This window comes from Chlorocebus sabaeus, chromosome 6 (assembly GCF_047675955.1).
Source record: "Chlorocebus sabaeus isolate Y175 chromosome 6, mChlSab1.0.hap1, whole genome shotgun sequence".
Classification (NCBI taxonomy): domain Eukaryota; kingdom Metazoa; phylum Chordata; class Mammalia; order Primates; family Cercopithecidae; genus Chlorocebus; species Chlorocebus sabaeus.
The window spans coordinates 4,794,895-4,808,106 of record NC_132909.1 but is presented as its reverse complement, the minus strand read 5'-3'; the positions used below and the strand labels follow the sequence as shown (position 1 = coordinate 4,808,106).

General features: G+C 43.4%; 1 pseudogene; it reads left to right on the top strand.

Moving 5' to 3' along the window:
- Positions 1-13,212, top strand: part of LOC140711956 (uncharacterized) — a 13,303-nt pseudogene extending 91 nt beyond the window's left edge.

The following is a 13,212-nucleotide window of genomic DNA, read 5'->3' as shown; positions in this document are numbered from 1 at the left end:
GAATTTTTAATCAAAAAGCAAATCTTCCATGTCATCATAGACTTCATAGTGGAGAGAAACCTTAGAAATGTGAAGCATGTGACCAAGTTTACAGTAGCAAATCAAGCCTCGAAAGACAGGAGAATTCATACTGGAGAGAAAGCTTACAAAGGTGAAGAATGTGACAAAGTTTTCAGTCACAAGTCAAACCATGAAAGACATAAAAGAATTCATACTGGAGAGAAACCATAAAATTGTAAGAGTTTGTGTCAAGGCTTTCGGGCGTGATTCACACCTGGTACAACATACTAGAATTTATACTGGAGAGAAACCTTACAAGCGTAATAAGACTGGCAGAGCCTTAATGAGCAGTCAACACTTATTCACCATCAGGCAATCCATGATGAAGGAAACTTTACTAATGTAATGATTGTCACCAAGGCTTCAGTAAGGCTACAACCGCTGCAAATCATTGGAGAACCCATAATGAGAGATCATACAAGTGTAATAATTGGCAAATTTTTCAGACATCGTCCATACCTTGCAGTTCATTGGCAAACACATACTGGAGAGAAACCTTACAAATGTCATGATTGAGGCAGGGTCTTCAGTCACGCTTCATCATATGCAAAACATTGGAGAATTCATACAGGAGAGAAACCTCACAAGTGTGATGATTGTGGCAAAGCCTTTACTTCATGTTCACACCTCGTTACACATCAGAGAATCCCTACTGGACAGAAATCTTACAAATGGCATCAGTGTGGCAAGGTTTTCAGGCCAACTTCACTCCTTGCAGAATATCAGAAAATTCATTTTTGAGGTAATTGTTCCAAATGCAATGAGTATAGCAAACCATCAAGCATTAATTGACATTAAAGTGTTTATGTTAAGAGGACTGGGCCAGCCGCAGTGTCTCACGCCTGTAATCCCAGAATTTTGGGAGGCCAAAGCAGGTAGATCACTTGAGGTCAGGAGTTTCAGATCAGTCTGGCCAACAGACATGAGCCACTTTTCCCAGTTTGCTTTTTGTTCTTTAACAAAAACTGATAGGGATTTTTATGGGTATTGTGTTGGGTTATATAATTATTTAACAACATTAATTTTTCCGAACCATCAATATGGGTTATATCTCTGTGTATGTTTTTAATCATATTGATCTATGTTTGTAGATATCAAGGTACAAACTTCTCACCTTTTTACTTTTATTCCTAAGTATTTCTTACTTTAAGTTCTCTAGCAAATGGAAGTGTTTTTCAATTTTGTTTTAAAATAGTTTATTGTTAATGTATGGAAATTCAACTAATTTTTGGTGCTGATATTGTATTGTGCAGATACACCGAATGTGTTTGTGAGTTCCAGTAGTATTTTGACTGACTCTGTGATTTTCTACACAGAAGATCTTGTCATCTACAAACAAATATAATTTGACTTCTTTCTTTCTGATTTGGATGGGTTTGATTTCTTTTGCTATTTCATTGCTCTAGCTAGGACAGCCAGTATTGATTGAATAGAAGGGGTGAGAGCATTCTTGCATCATGTGAGATCCTACAGGAAAAGCATTCCATGTTCCTTGCTTTGTTATCTACTCGTTGGTCATTTCATGGATGATCTTTCTATTGTTGAAGTAAATTTCCTTTTCAATCTATTTTGTTTAGGATTTCCATGATGAGTGGGTGTTGAATTTTGTGAAATACTTTTTCTCCATCTATTGAGATGATGTGGTTTTCATCTTTCATTTTGTTCAAGTGAAATATCACATTGATTTGCTTGAATATGTTGAACCATCCTTGCATTCCAGAAATAAGTGGCACTTGAATATCTACAATCCTTTTTATATCCTCTTGAATACAGTTTGCTAGTACAAGGGGTCTTCAAGAAGTTCATGGAAAAATACTTATTTTACATATTATGAGAAAATCGTGTGTGAATTTCCCAGTTTTTGCACCAAAATAAACTGGTACAAATCTGTTATAACATGTCTGAAGAGGATCTAGTTTGTGGCACTCAGAAGGATAAGACATGAGTTTGAAAAGAGACTATCTGCTGGACACAGTGGCTCATGCCTTAATCCCAGCACTTTGGGAGGCCGAGGAGGGCAGATCACCTGAGATCCAGAGTTCGAGACCAGCCTCGCCAACATGGAGAAACACCATCTCTACTAACAATACAAAATTAGCCAGGCGTGGTGGCGGACGCCTGTAGTCCCAGCTACTCTGGAGGCTGAGGCAGGAGAATGGCTTGAACCCGGGAGGCAGAGATTGCTGTGAGCCAAGATTGCACCATTGCACTCCAGCCTGGTCAACAAGAGCGAAACTCCGTCTCCAAAAAAAAAGAGACTCTATCAAAGCAATATAAATCGTGCTAAAATTGAAACAAAAAGAAGCATCAAATTTACAATGAGACCAGATGCAGTGGCTCAGGCCTGTAAGCTCAGCACTTTCAAAGGCCAAGACAGGTGGGTCACGTGAGCCCAGGTATTCAAGACCAGCCTGGGCAACATGGTGAAATCCCCTTGTCTACAAAAAATACAAACATTAGCTGGGCATGGTGGCATATGCATGCAGGGCCAGCTGCTGTTGAGTCTGCGGTGGGAGGATGGCTTGAGCCTGGGAGTTCAAGGCTGCAGTGAGCTGTGATCATGCACTGTAGCATGGGTGATGGAGCAAGATACTGGCTCAAAAAAAGAATACTTATGGTAAGGTTTGGGTAGAGGAATAATGAAATCATTGATGCTTTCTGAAAAGTTTATGGAGACGATGCGTAAAAGAAATCAACAGTTTGTAAATGGATAGCTTATTTTGAGTTGGGACAAGACAATGTTGAAGGTGATGCATGGAGTGGCAGGCACAGCATCCACATCAGTTTTTTTGTTTCTGTTTTGTTTTGTTTTGTTTTGTTTTGTTTTGTTTTGTTTTTGAGATGGTGTCTCACTCTGTCTCCCAGGCTGGAATGCAGTGGTGCAATCTTGGCTCACTGCAACCTCTGCCTCCCAGGTTCAAGTGATTCTCCTGTCTCTGCCTCCTTAGTAGCTGGGACTACAGGCGCCCACCACCATATCAGCTAATTTTTGTATTTTTAATAAGATGGAGTTTCACCATATTGGCAAGACTGGTCTTGAACTCTTGACCTCGTGATCCGCCCGCCTTAGCCTCCCAAAGTGCGGGGATTACAGGTGTGAGCCACCGTGCCCCCTCCACATCAGTTTTACAAAAAAAAAAAAAATTCTTGTTTGTGCACAATGAAGAGGACTGACAGGTAACAGCAGAAACAATAATCAGGAGTTCAAGAACAGGCTGGTTAACATGGTGAAAACCCATCTCTACTAAAAATACAAAAATTAGCTGGGTGTGGTGGTGGGCGCCTATAATCCCAGTTACTTAGAAGGCTCAGGCCAGAGAATCACTTGAACCCGGGAAGCGGAGGTTGCAGTGAGCCAAGATGGTGTCATTGCACTACAGCCTGGGCTACAAGAGCGAAACTTTGTCTCAAAAAAAAAAAAAAAAAAAAAAAAAAGGTGTCAAGCCCCTTCTCTTCCTCTCTCCTCTCGTGGTGTGTACTTGACCCCGCTTCTTGCCAGATCTTCTCACAGGACTTTCAGGATTAAGCGATTCCTGGCCAAGAAACAAAAGCAAAATTGTTCCATTCCCCAGTGGATTCAGATGAAAACTAGTAAGAAAATCCAGTACAACTTTAAAAGGAGACATCGGAGAAGAACCAAGCTAGGTCTATAAGGAATTGCACATGAGATGGCACACATATTTATGCTGTCTGAGCATCACAATCACGTTACCATATCAAGCTGAAAATGTCACCATTATCTGGAGAGTTGGACATATTTTATTGGGAATATATTTTTTCTCTCTGAATCTGTTATGAACCCATTGGTTGGCTGGGTTCAGTAACAAATATGTGAGACTTTTCATTTCAAAATAAAAAAGGGAAACTGTAATTCCACAGAGTACCTTAATTTCTGTATTGCCTTTTTTTTTTCTTTTTTTGAGATTGAGACTCCACTGGGTTCAGTGGATCACACCTGTGGTCCTGGCACTTTGGGAGGCTGAGGTGGGAGGATTGCTTGAGACCAGGAGTCTCCTGGGAATCTTCTCGTCTCCTAACCCAATTCATGACAGACCCTTGGACTTCACTGTTATGGAAAATGTATATAAAGCAGTATCAGTGTGTCAAAGCATTATGTCTGTCACAAGCTCGTGAAAGGAAAATAAAAATCACTAAGCCAAAGAGAAAGGTCAACCTGAGAACTGCATCAGAAAAACCTGCCTCCCATTTTATTCCTAAATGAGATAGCTACAAAGACAAAAATAAAGCTACATAGAGGCCGGGCGCGGTGGCTCACACCTGTAATCCCAGCACTTTTGGAAGTCGAGGCGGGTGGATCACTTGAGGTTGGGACTTTGAGACCAGCCTGACTAACATGGAGATACCCTGTCTCTACTAAAAATACAAAAATTAGTGGGGTGCGGTGGTGCGCACCTGTAATCCCAGCTACTTGGGAGGCTGAGGCAGGAGAATCGCTTGAGCCCAGGAGACGGAGCCTGCAGTGAGCCGAGATCACACCACCGCACTCCAGCCTGGGTGACAGAGTGAGACTCCATCTCAAAAAAAAACAAAAAAATTCCAGCAAATATCATATGTTATAATAATTCTTTGCCACAGAAGAGAATCAGTTATGGTAAGTTCCTGCCTGGAAATCAATATGTGAGTTTCTACTCTGTCTTCAGGTGCCTTCCCAGAGATGCCCCCAAATTTTCATACAGCAGTTGGGATATGGGATGGACTGATGCCCCTGCGAAAAGCCCATATAAAGCAGTTCCCATTTCCCTCCACAAACTGCGGGCTCCCAGTGTCAACCTAGCTAGAGAATTATTACCATTTGGGATATTTCTGTTAAGAGAAATTGGTATACTATATATTGCTGAACTATATTGGCGATACTATATTTAACATAGTTATATAACTAAACATCAATATAATTATATAGTAATATGTATTTCAATATTGGTAAACTATATGTTTCTATGAAATTTCTATATAAGTTCTTATTCAGTTGTGCTCACAAGTATATTGATTTTATTTATTTATTTATTTATTTATTTATTTATTTATTTATTTATTTTTTCCTGAGATCAAGTCTTGCTCTGTAGCCCAGGCTGGGTAGCAGTGTTGCGATCTCAACTCACTGCAACTTCTGCCTCCCGGGTTCAAGCAATTCTCCTCTCTCAGCCTTCCAAGTAGCTGGGATTACAGGCGCATGACAGCACACCCAACTAATTTTTATATTTTTAGTAGAGACAGGATTTCATCATCTTGGCCAGGCTGTTCTCGAACTCCTGACCTCAGGTGATCTGCCTGCCTAGGCCTCCCAAAGTGCTAGGATTACAGGCGTGAGCCACCACACCTGGCCATATCTGGACTTCTTATATACCTCCTTCTACTGCGGACTCTACCTGTCAAACTGAAATATAAAATACGTGACCCATCCTTCTGTCGGGATGGTGAGTTCAAAGTGTGCTGGTCGTGCCAGTCAGTATTATATGAGAGGGCAGCAGCCAGGCTGCTAGATATGGGCTTGTGGTTCTGTGACCTCACCTGCTGTCACAACTGCAATGATCATTTTACCTGTCACAGCTATGACAGTGCAGTCCTAGGAAGCTATTCTTTTTTTAAAACTTTTTCCCCATTGTAATTACCAAGAAAACATTTACTGATTCCTGGATAGCATCTCCAAAGGGATTTTGGAGTGTCTTCTTGATTCCTGGAGGCAGAGAGGGTCTCACAAGAAGGAAGCAGGAAATACTGAGCTCTGGTACATCAGGGACTGAACGCACACCAGGTATGTCTCAGTGGATTCTCTGAATCCCAGAGAAATCTTTCCACCCAAAGTAGGTTTCCTTATAATATTCAGACCTTTGATGGTTTAGGTTATATGCAGATAAATGGAATCAGGCAACGTACCTAAAAAGGATTTTGAGAGATTTAAAAAAAAAAGTAAAAGGAAGAACATGAAGCCATTAGTTCACATTAGAAATTTTGGAAGTCGCTGCTCTGTCTTCCAGAAAATAGACCTAAAGACAGTTATACCATTCAACCCAGCAATCCTGTTACTGGATATATGCCTAAAGGAATATAAATTGTTCTATTATAAAGACACATGCATGTGTATGTTCGTTGCAGCAATATTGACAATAGCAAACATGAAGTCAACCAAAATGTCCATCACTGGTGGACTGGATAAAGAAAATGTGGTACCTGTACACCATGGAATACTATGCAGCCATAAAAAAGAACGAGATCATGTCCTTTGCAGGGACATGGATGGAGCTGGAGGCCATTTTCCTTAGCAAACTAACCCAGGAACACAAACCCAAATGCCGCATGTTCTCATTTGTAAGTGGGAGGTAAATGACAAGAAGACAGATACGTAGAGGGGAACAACACACACTGGAGCCTATTGGAGGGTGCAGGGTGAAAGAAGGGAGAGGATCAGGAAATATGACTAATGGGTACTAGAATTAAACCTGGGTGATGAAATGATCTGTACAACAAACTCCCATGACGCACGTTTACCTTTGTAACAAACCTGCTCATGTATCCCTGAACTTCAAAGTCTTTTAAAAACGAAGAAAATCTTGACTCTATCTCTCAGAACCTGGACTAGAGATTCATCTTAACTTCCAATGGATCTCCCATTGACAGTCATAATGAAGTAAGAACAAGAAGACAGGGAAGAGGCAGTGTAAAACCATGGCATAAATTTACTAAGGATAAGCTGAGTGTACTGCAGCAGTCATTTGCACAGAATCCTTATCCTAATTTTACAACCAGGGAAAAACTGGCTGGACAGTCTCTTGTCCCGTGTTTGTAATTGATAACTGGTTTCAAAATAAAAGAGCCAGACTGCCACCTAGAGAGAGACACAGAATGTTCGCTGCCGGGAAACTGCATGATTCCTTTGCCGAAGGCCGCCCATTTACAAGAATCCAGGGAAACCAGGTGGAATCTTAGGTGGATGACCCTGAGCAGAACTTCTTGTACCCGCGAAGTTCTACTGGGTGGAACTGGCCACTCTTCCGTGGAGACACAGGGGATTCCCAATTAACATGATGGCTCAAATAACTCTGTAGCCTTATGAATTAAAAGGAAACTAAGCTGTGATTTGGAGTATCCAGGTGATACAGAAAATGGCCCTTCTCGATTTAGATCAGCATTATTTCCTCATCCTTCTGCATCTCCTCCTCAGTATTCTGAAAGGGACAAGCCTGAGATGGCGGGAAGCCAGCATGCAAGGCCCTCCCGTTTGCACTGTGTTCATGGTATACGGGGAGAGAGGCAGCTTAAAAAAAAAGGAGAGCTTAAAAAAAAAAAGAAGCCTAGATCTGTGTAATTGTATGAGTGTTCTGGGACATACTGTTTATGAAAAATCAAGTTATTGAATAGTTTGATAATATGATAATCATGAAAATAAAGGACAAAGCAGCAAGTAATGATTAAAAAAAAAAAAGAAGAAGGAAATCTAATCTCCAAATCTGCTATTTCAATTTATCAAATGCACAAGATCCCATGCCTTAGAGATTTAATTTTCCATATATGTTCTATATTAACACCTTTTACAAATCTCGCCTCAACACTTATTGTTTTAGTTAATGTATGTACTCATTAATTGATGAGTATATGAACTGAAAATCATGATAATTTAATTTCTACCCAACTCTATTTTATGATCCTCTAGTGTTTCACTTTACATAGTTGGGACATGATATCAGATTGTCCATTAATTCCTGTGGTAGGTGCCATCGTACTTTCTTTCCTGGCATAAAAGGAAGTGAGTGTCTCTGTGGCTATCCTGATATGGGGCCAATCTTTTAAATCTAATTTAGTCATGAGGCAGATTCCTGTAATTTTATACTCCAATCAGTGGATCTACATTTTATCAAGGTCTTTAAAGATTTATTCATAATTGCTATCAGTCTATGGGGTAATATTTGACACATCAATGGAAACTGGTCAAAACCAAAATTATAAAATTAAATGTCACTTGCGTAAACTATACAGACAAGGTATTAAATAGAAATTAAATATGTATGTTCGTTATTGGAAGAACTCCACTAACTGGCTTTGACAGTAGAGCATGGTGGTTAACGCACTCTGAAATCAGCCCAGACAAGATCAGTCCCCATTCCACCCCAAACACAGTGTGAATTTACACAAATCATGTCATCTCTCTGTGCTTGAGACCTCTTGGTCTTTATAATGGTGGTGCCTGGCTCATAGATTATGAAGACTATGGAGATGAATACATGTCTGTTCTTCAAAGCAAAGAGCAATTCATTGCAAATACACTTAAAATGGGAAACATCCAAAGACGGCAAACTCTTCATAATAGAAAAGAACTTTATGAAGTATTTCTATTGCATTTCAGCTGACTTTATTATTTATTTATTTATTTACTTATGTATTTTGAGACAGGTCTCACTTTGTCACCCAGGCTGGTGAGCAGTGGCGCGATCTTGGCTCACTGCAGCCTCAACCTCCTGGGTTCAAGGGATCCTCCCATCTCAGCCCCCACCAAGTACCAGCTGCCTTTTAAATGTCGCTCATGCATCACGTTCCCTGCAGGATGCTGTGTCTCTGAAGGTAAGTAGCAGCCTGTGGGAACTGACAGAACGGCTGCTGGGATGTGGCAATGGGAATGATGTTCTTATTGCAGACTGTACTTGGAATCCTGGGGATTTTCTCTCTTATTTACCATTATCTGTTCTTTTCCATCACTAGGTGCAGGTTAAGGTCCACAGATTTGATTATTAAACACCTAATTGTAGCCAACACCTTATTCCTCCTCCCTAGAGGAGTGCCACAGACAATGGCAGCTTTTGGGTTTAGGTATTTCCTGAATGATTCTGGATGTAAATTTCTTTTTTATGTCGACAGAGTGGGTGGGGGAGTGTCCATTGGCAGCACCTGCCTCCTGAGTGTCTTCCAGGCCATCACCGTCAGCCCCAGGAGCTCAGGTGGGCGGAGCTTGAAGGGAAAGCCCCCAAGCACGCTGGCTCCTGTGTGTTCCTCAGCTGGCTCCTGCACATGCTGGTGAATAGCATTGTTCTCATGCATGTGATGGGCAAGCGGCGTAGCAAAACTACCACAAAGACCAAAGATCTGGGATACTGTTCTGCTGCTCATCACCAGGACACCAGAGAGTCGCTGCACGCGGCACTGCTGTCCTTCCCTGATGTGATCTGTCTGGGGCTCGTGCTCTGGGGCAGCAGCTCCATCGTTTGCATCTCCACAGGCACAAGCAGTGGGTCCCCCACATCCTCCCCTGAGTCCAGAGCTACCAAAACCATCCTCCTGGTGAGCACCTTTGTGTCCTTTTACACTCTCTCTTCACCTTTCAAGTTTGTTTGGGTCTTTTGAATAATCCCAGTTAGTTGGTGGTGAACATCTCTGCAATGATGAATGCAAATTTCCCAAATGTCAGCCCCTTTATTCTCATCAGTGGAGACTCCGGTGTATCCAAGCTTTGCTCTGCTTGGCTGAGTACCACAAACCCCCCTGATCTTATCAGAAACATGTGAATTGTACATGTTTGTACAATGTTTATGTTTCTTCATTGATCTCTATAGACCCATAAACACGGTTGTGAAATGAGGCTTGTTAGTGCTGTGCTGGCCAGCAGGGGTCACTGTTTCCTTCTTTAACTCCTGATCCCTCCCTCCACCCACACCACACTGGAGCAGCTCTGTGGAAAAAGTGGAATCAGCTTAGAGGTTTTTGGGTAGAAGACACTGAAACGTAAACGTTATAAGAAAGTAACGGTGTACAAGCACACATGCCTCATCCCTGTGTCCCTTGGAGTAGACGGGGAAATGTGTGCAGATGCGAAGTTCTTGCTGCCATTTTCTTGATGAATAATAAAATGTGTATTTTCTCATATCCAGAAATCACATGCCCTCAGCCAACATCCATAAACTGACAGTCTTACTTGTTGACTTGCAAGTAATGTAAAAATCTAAAACCCTTTGCAATTTCTGATAGTTCTGGTGATGCTGAGACAGGTATGACTTTGTATAAGAGGAAGGTAGAAAGATTCTTCACTGGCGTGGTTAGCGGACAGAAGACGGCTTTCTGGAACAAGCAGCAAATTCTCTCACCCAAACTGGAGTGAAATGAGAGTAAGATTCCTCCACTCTCTAACCCTTGAATGGGGCTGTTGTGTGAGAGGGAGGATTGAAATGAACTGTCCGAATGTGATTTATCTGTGGCTCATTCTCCTCCTGGCAGGAGGAGGAAAGGACAAGGAGTCCCCGAAGCTGACACTGAATTCATGGGGTTGAGCAGACATTGGCCAACAGGCTGTGGTCAACTCTAATGAAACGAGGCCTGTTAGTGCTGTGCTTGCCAGCAGGGGTCACTGTTTCCTTCTGTACCTCCTGCTCCCTCCCTCCACCCACACCGCACTGCAGCAGCTCTGTGGAAAAAGTGGAATCAACTTAGAGGTTTTTGGGAGGAAGACACTGAAACTCCGTTTTTTTCATTTTGTTTTGTTTTCGTTTTTGTTTTTAGATGGAATCTCACTATGTCGCCCAGGTTGGAGTGCAATGGTGCCATCTTGGCTCATTGCAACCTTCCTGACCTGGGCTCCAGCAATCCTCCCGTCTCAGCCTCGTGCCATGTTTCCCAGGCTGATCTCGAACTCCTGGGCTTAAGTGATCTGTCCGCTTGGGCCTCCCAAAATGCTGGGATTACAGACGTGAGCCACCGTACCTGGGCTGAAACACTTTTAGTCCTGTTGCATGCAAGGATTTAAGTCACCAACCTAAGTGGATTCCGGGAAGAAGGGTCAGTAGGTGCAGGAGTGGGTGAAGGTGCTAAGGATGGTGGGGTGAAGTGTGGCTGCAAACAGGGAGAAAGACACAAGCTTCTGACCCTGAACAGTCACCAAATGCTGGATGGTGCAGTGCTAAGAATGCAGCATAGGCTGGGTGTGGTGGCTCACGCCTGTAATCCCAGCACTTTGGGAGGCTAAGGTGGGCGGGTCATGAGGTCAAGAGATTGAGACCATCTCAGTCAACATGGTGAAACGCCATTGCTACTAAAAATACAAAAATTAGCTGGGTGTGGTGGCAGGTGCCCGTAGTCCCAGCTACTCAGGAGGTGGAGGCAGGAGAATCACTTAAACCTGGGAGGTGGAGGTTGCAGTGAGCCAAGATGGTGCCACTGCACTCCAGCCTGATGACAGATCAAGACTCCATCTCAAAAAAAAAAAAAAAAAAGAAAGAAAGAAAAGAAATGCCGCACGACCATGCTCTGAAAAGCTAAAAAAGAATCACACCTCCCCATTGTCGTGGCCCCTACCACACACACACACACACACACACACACACACACACACACTCTCACACACTCCTATCCTAGCTTCCTCTGGTCTGCTGGACCCTCGCAGTCCCTTACCCCTGCCATTGTATAGCGTATACTTATTAGTCTGTGTTTACATAGAGAAAAATTCAAAACGCTAAAACAAGAACCAAACTCAACAAAGAGGGTTTGTGCTAATTCAATGTCCTGTTCGGTTTCTGCATCAGAATCAACAGCAGGAATTGATGGGTTGCGTGTTTTGGGGCTTCCTGTCTCTATGTACCAGAGGAAATTATTAATCTGGGTGGGGTGCAGGCAGGGACGTGTGAGACTAACTCTCCTGCCATTTGCCACTAGTTGGGGGCAAGTCATTAGGATTCCTATGAGTGCCTCTAGCCTCTGTTGTCCCAAATCCTCACTATGCAGATCATGTTCTGTGTCTCGGCAGGTGAGAGGAGTTGCTCTCAGTCTTCCTGTGTGGGGTGCGATCCTCGTTCTGCCAGCAGAGGTAACTGACAGAACCCAAAGAAATGCAACCTTCTGTTTTCCGGGGAAGGTTTATTGAAATTATGAGCTGACTTACATTGCTCAGTGATTCCAGTGGTGGACAACAGTTGTGGCTGATGATTTTGTCATCTGCAGCCTCTGGAAAAGGGAGATAGCCTCCACCTAGAGGTGCCCGTGGGGTCCTAGTTACCCTGACACAATAATAGTCACACTGATTTTGATCATAATCTGTCAGCTGGCTAGTGAGCTCTTGTCATCACCAAATCCTGACCCACAGACAGCTTGAGGCTCCCCAACTTGATATTCCAATTTTGAAATGGGTTAGTCCGAACTCTACAAAAGCCCCTGAAAGCCTTGCTTATTATACAGAAATGGTATATTCTGGAAGAAAAATGGACCAGTCCAGGAACATCTGAGCATTAAAGGAAAAATCAAGATCTATTGTCGGTGAAAATGTGATGTCCTTCTCCACTGTTGGAAACAAAGCTGTGGCATTATGGGGTCCCAAATTTAGCACGTACCCCCTAAATGTCTGGTCCGCGTTCACTGGTGGGTCAGAGAAGTAGATTCCTCATGGTGTCCACAACAGAGACTGTTCAGGCTCAGTGCCAGCCACGTGGGACCTGAAGCAGGTGCGGCCTCTCTGCTCAATGGTCAGACTCAGGGCCGGGCGTGGGGGCTCCAGCCTGTAATTCCAGTCGTTTGGGAGGTTGAGGTGGGCGGATCTCTTCAGGCCAGGAGTTCGAGACCAGCCTGGCCAACATAGCGAAATGCCATCTATACCAAAAATACAAAAAATTAGCTGGACATGGTGGCAGGCACCTGTGATCCCAGCTACTTCTGAACCTGAGATGGGAGAATTGCTTGAACATGGAGGTTACAAAAAAAAAAAAATCGTCAAAACTCAGGGTTTTGGCCACTGCCCACATTCTAGCCATTCGTTCATCCCCGTTCAAACCAGAGCCTGTCTGAGGAAGCACACCCTCTTCGAGGCTGCAAACCGGAAGCAGTCTCAGCTGCCGATCTGACAGTCACATGCATCATTTAGGAGTCCATGGGAAGGGACTGTGTTCTGCAGCACCTGCCCGTAATCAAGCTCTGGACGGAGCCTGAATGTGTCTCATGCAGAGCTTGTCGCTGCAGGCCAGGCTTGTGGTTCTCGGGGAAAGTCGATCTGTTTACCTCACGGTTGGGGACGCCCCTGACCATTCCCGGCAGAACGAGTGCATTGGACTTCTGACCCACTTCTGGAGGTTTCAATCATGTCTCACCACTGTCACCACCGTCAGCGTCACGCCAGCTGACTCCAGCCACGCCACCTGTCCCTTGAAACTCATTCTTGTCACCTTTTAG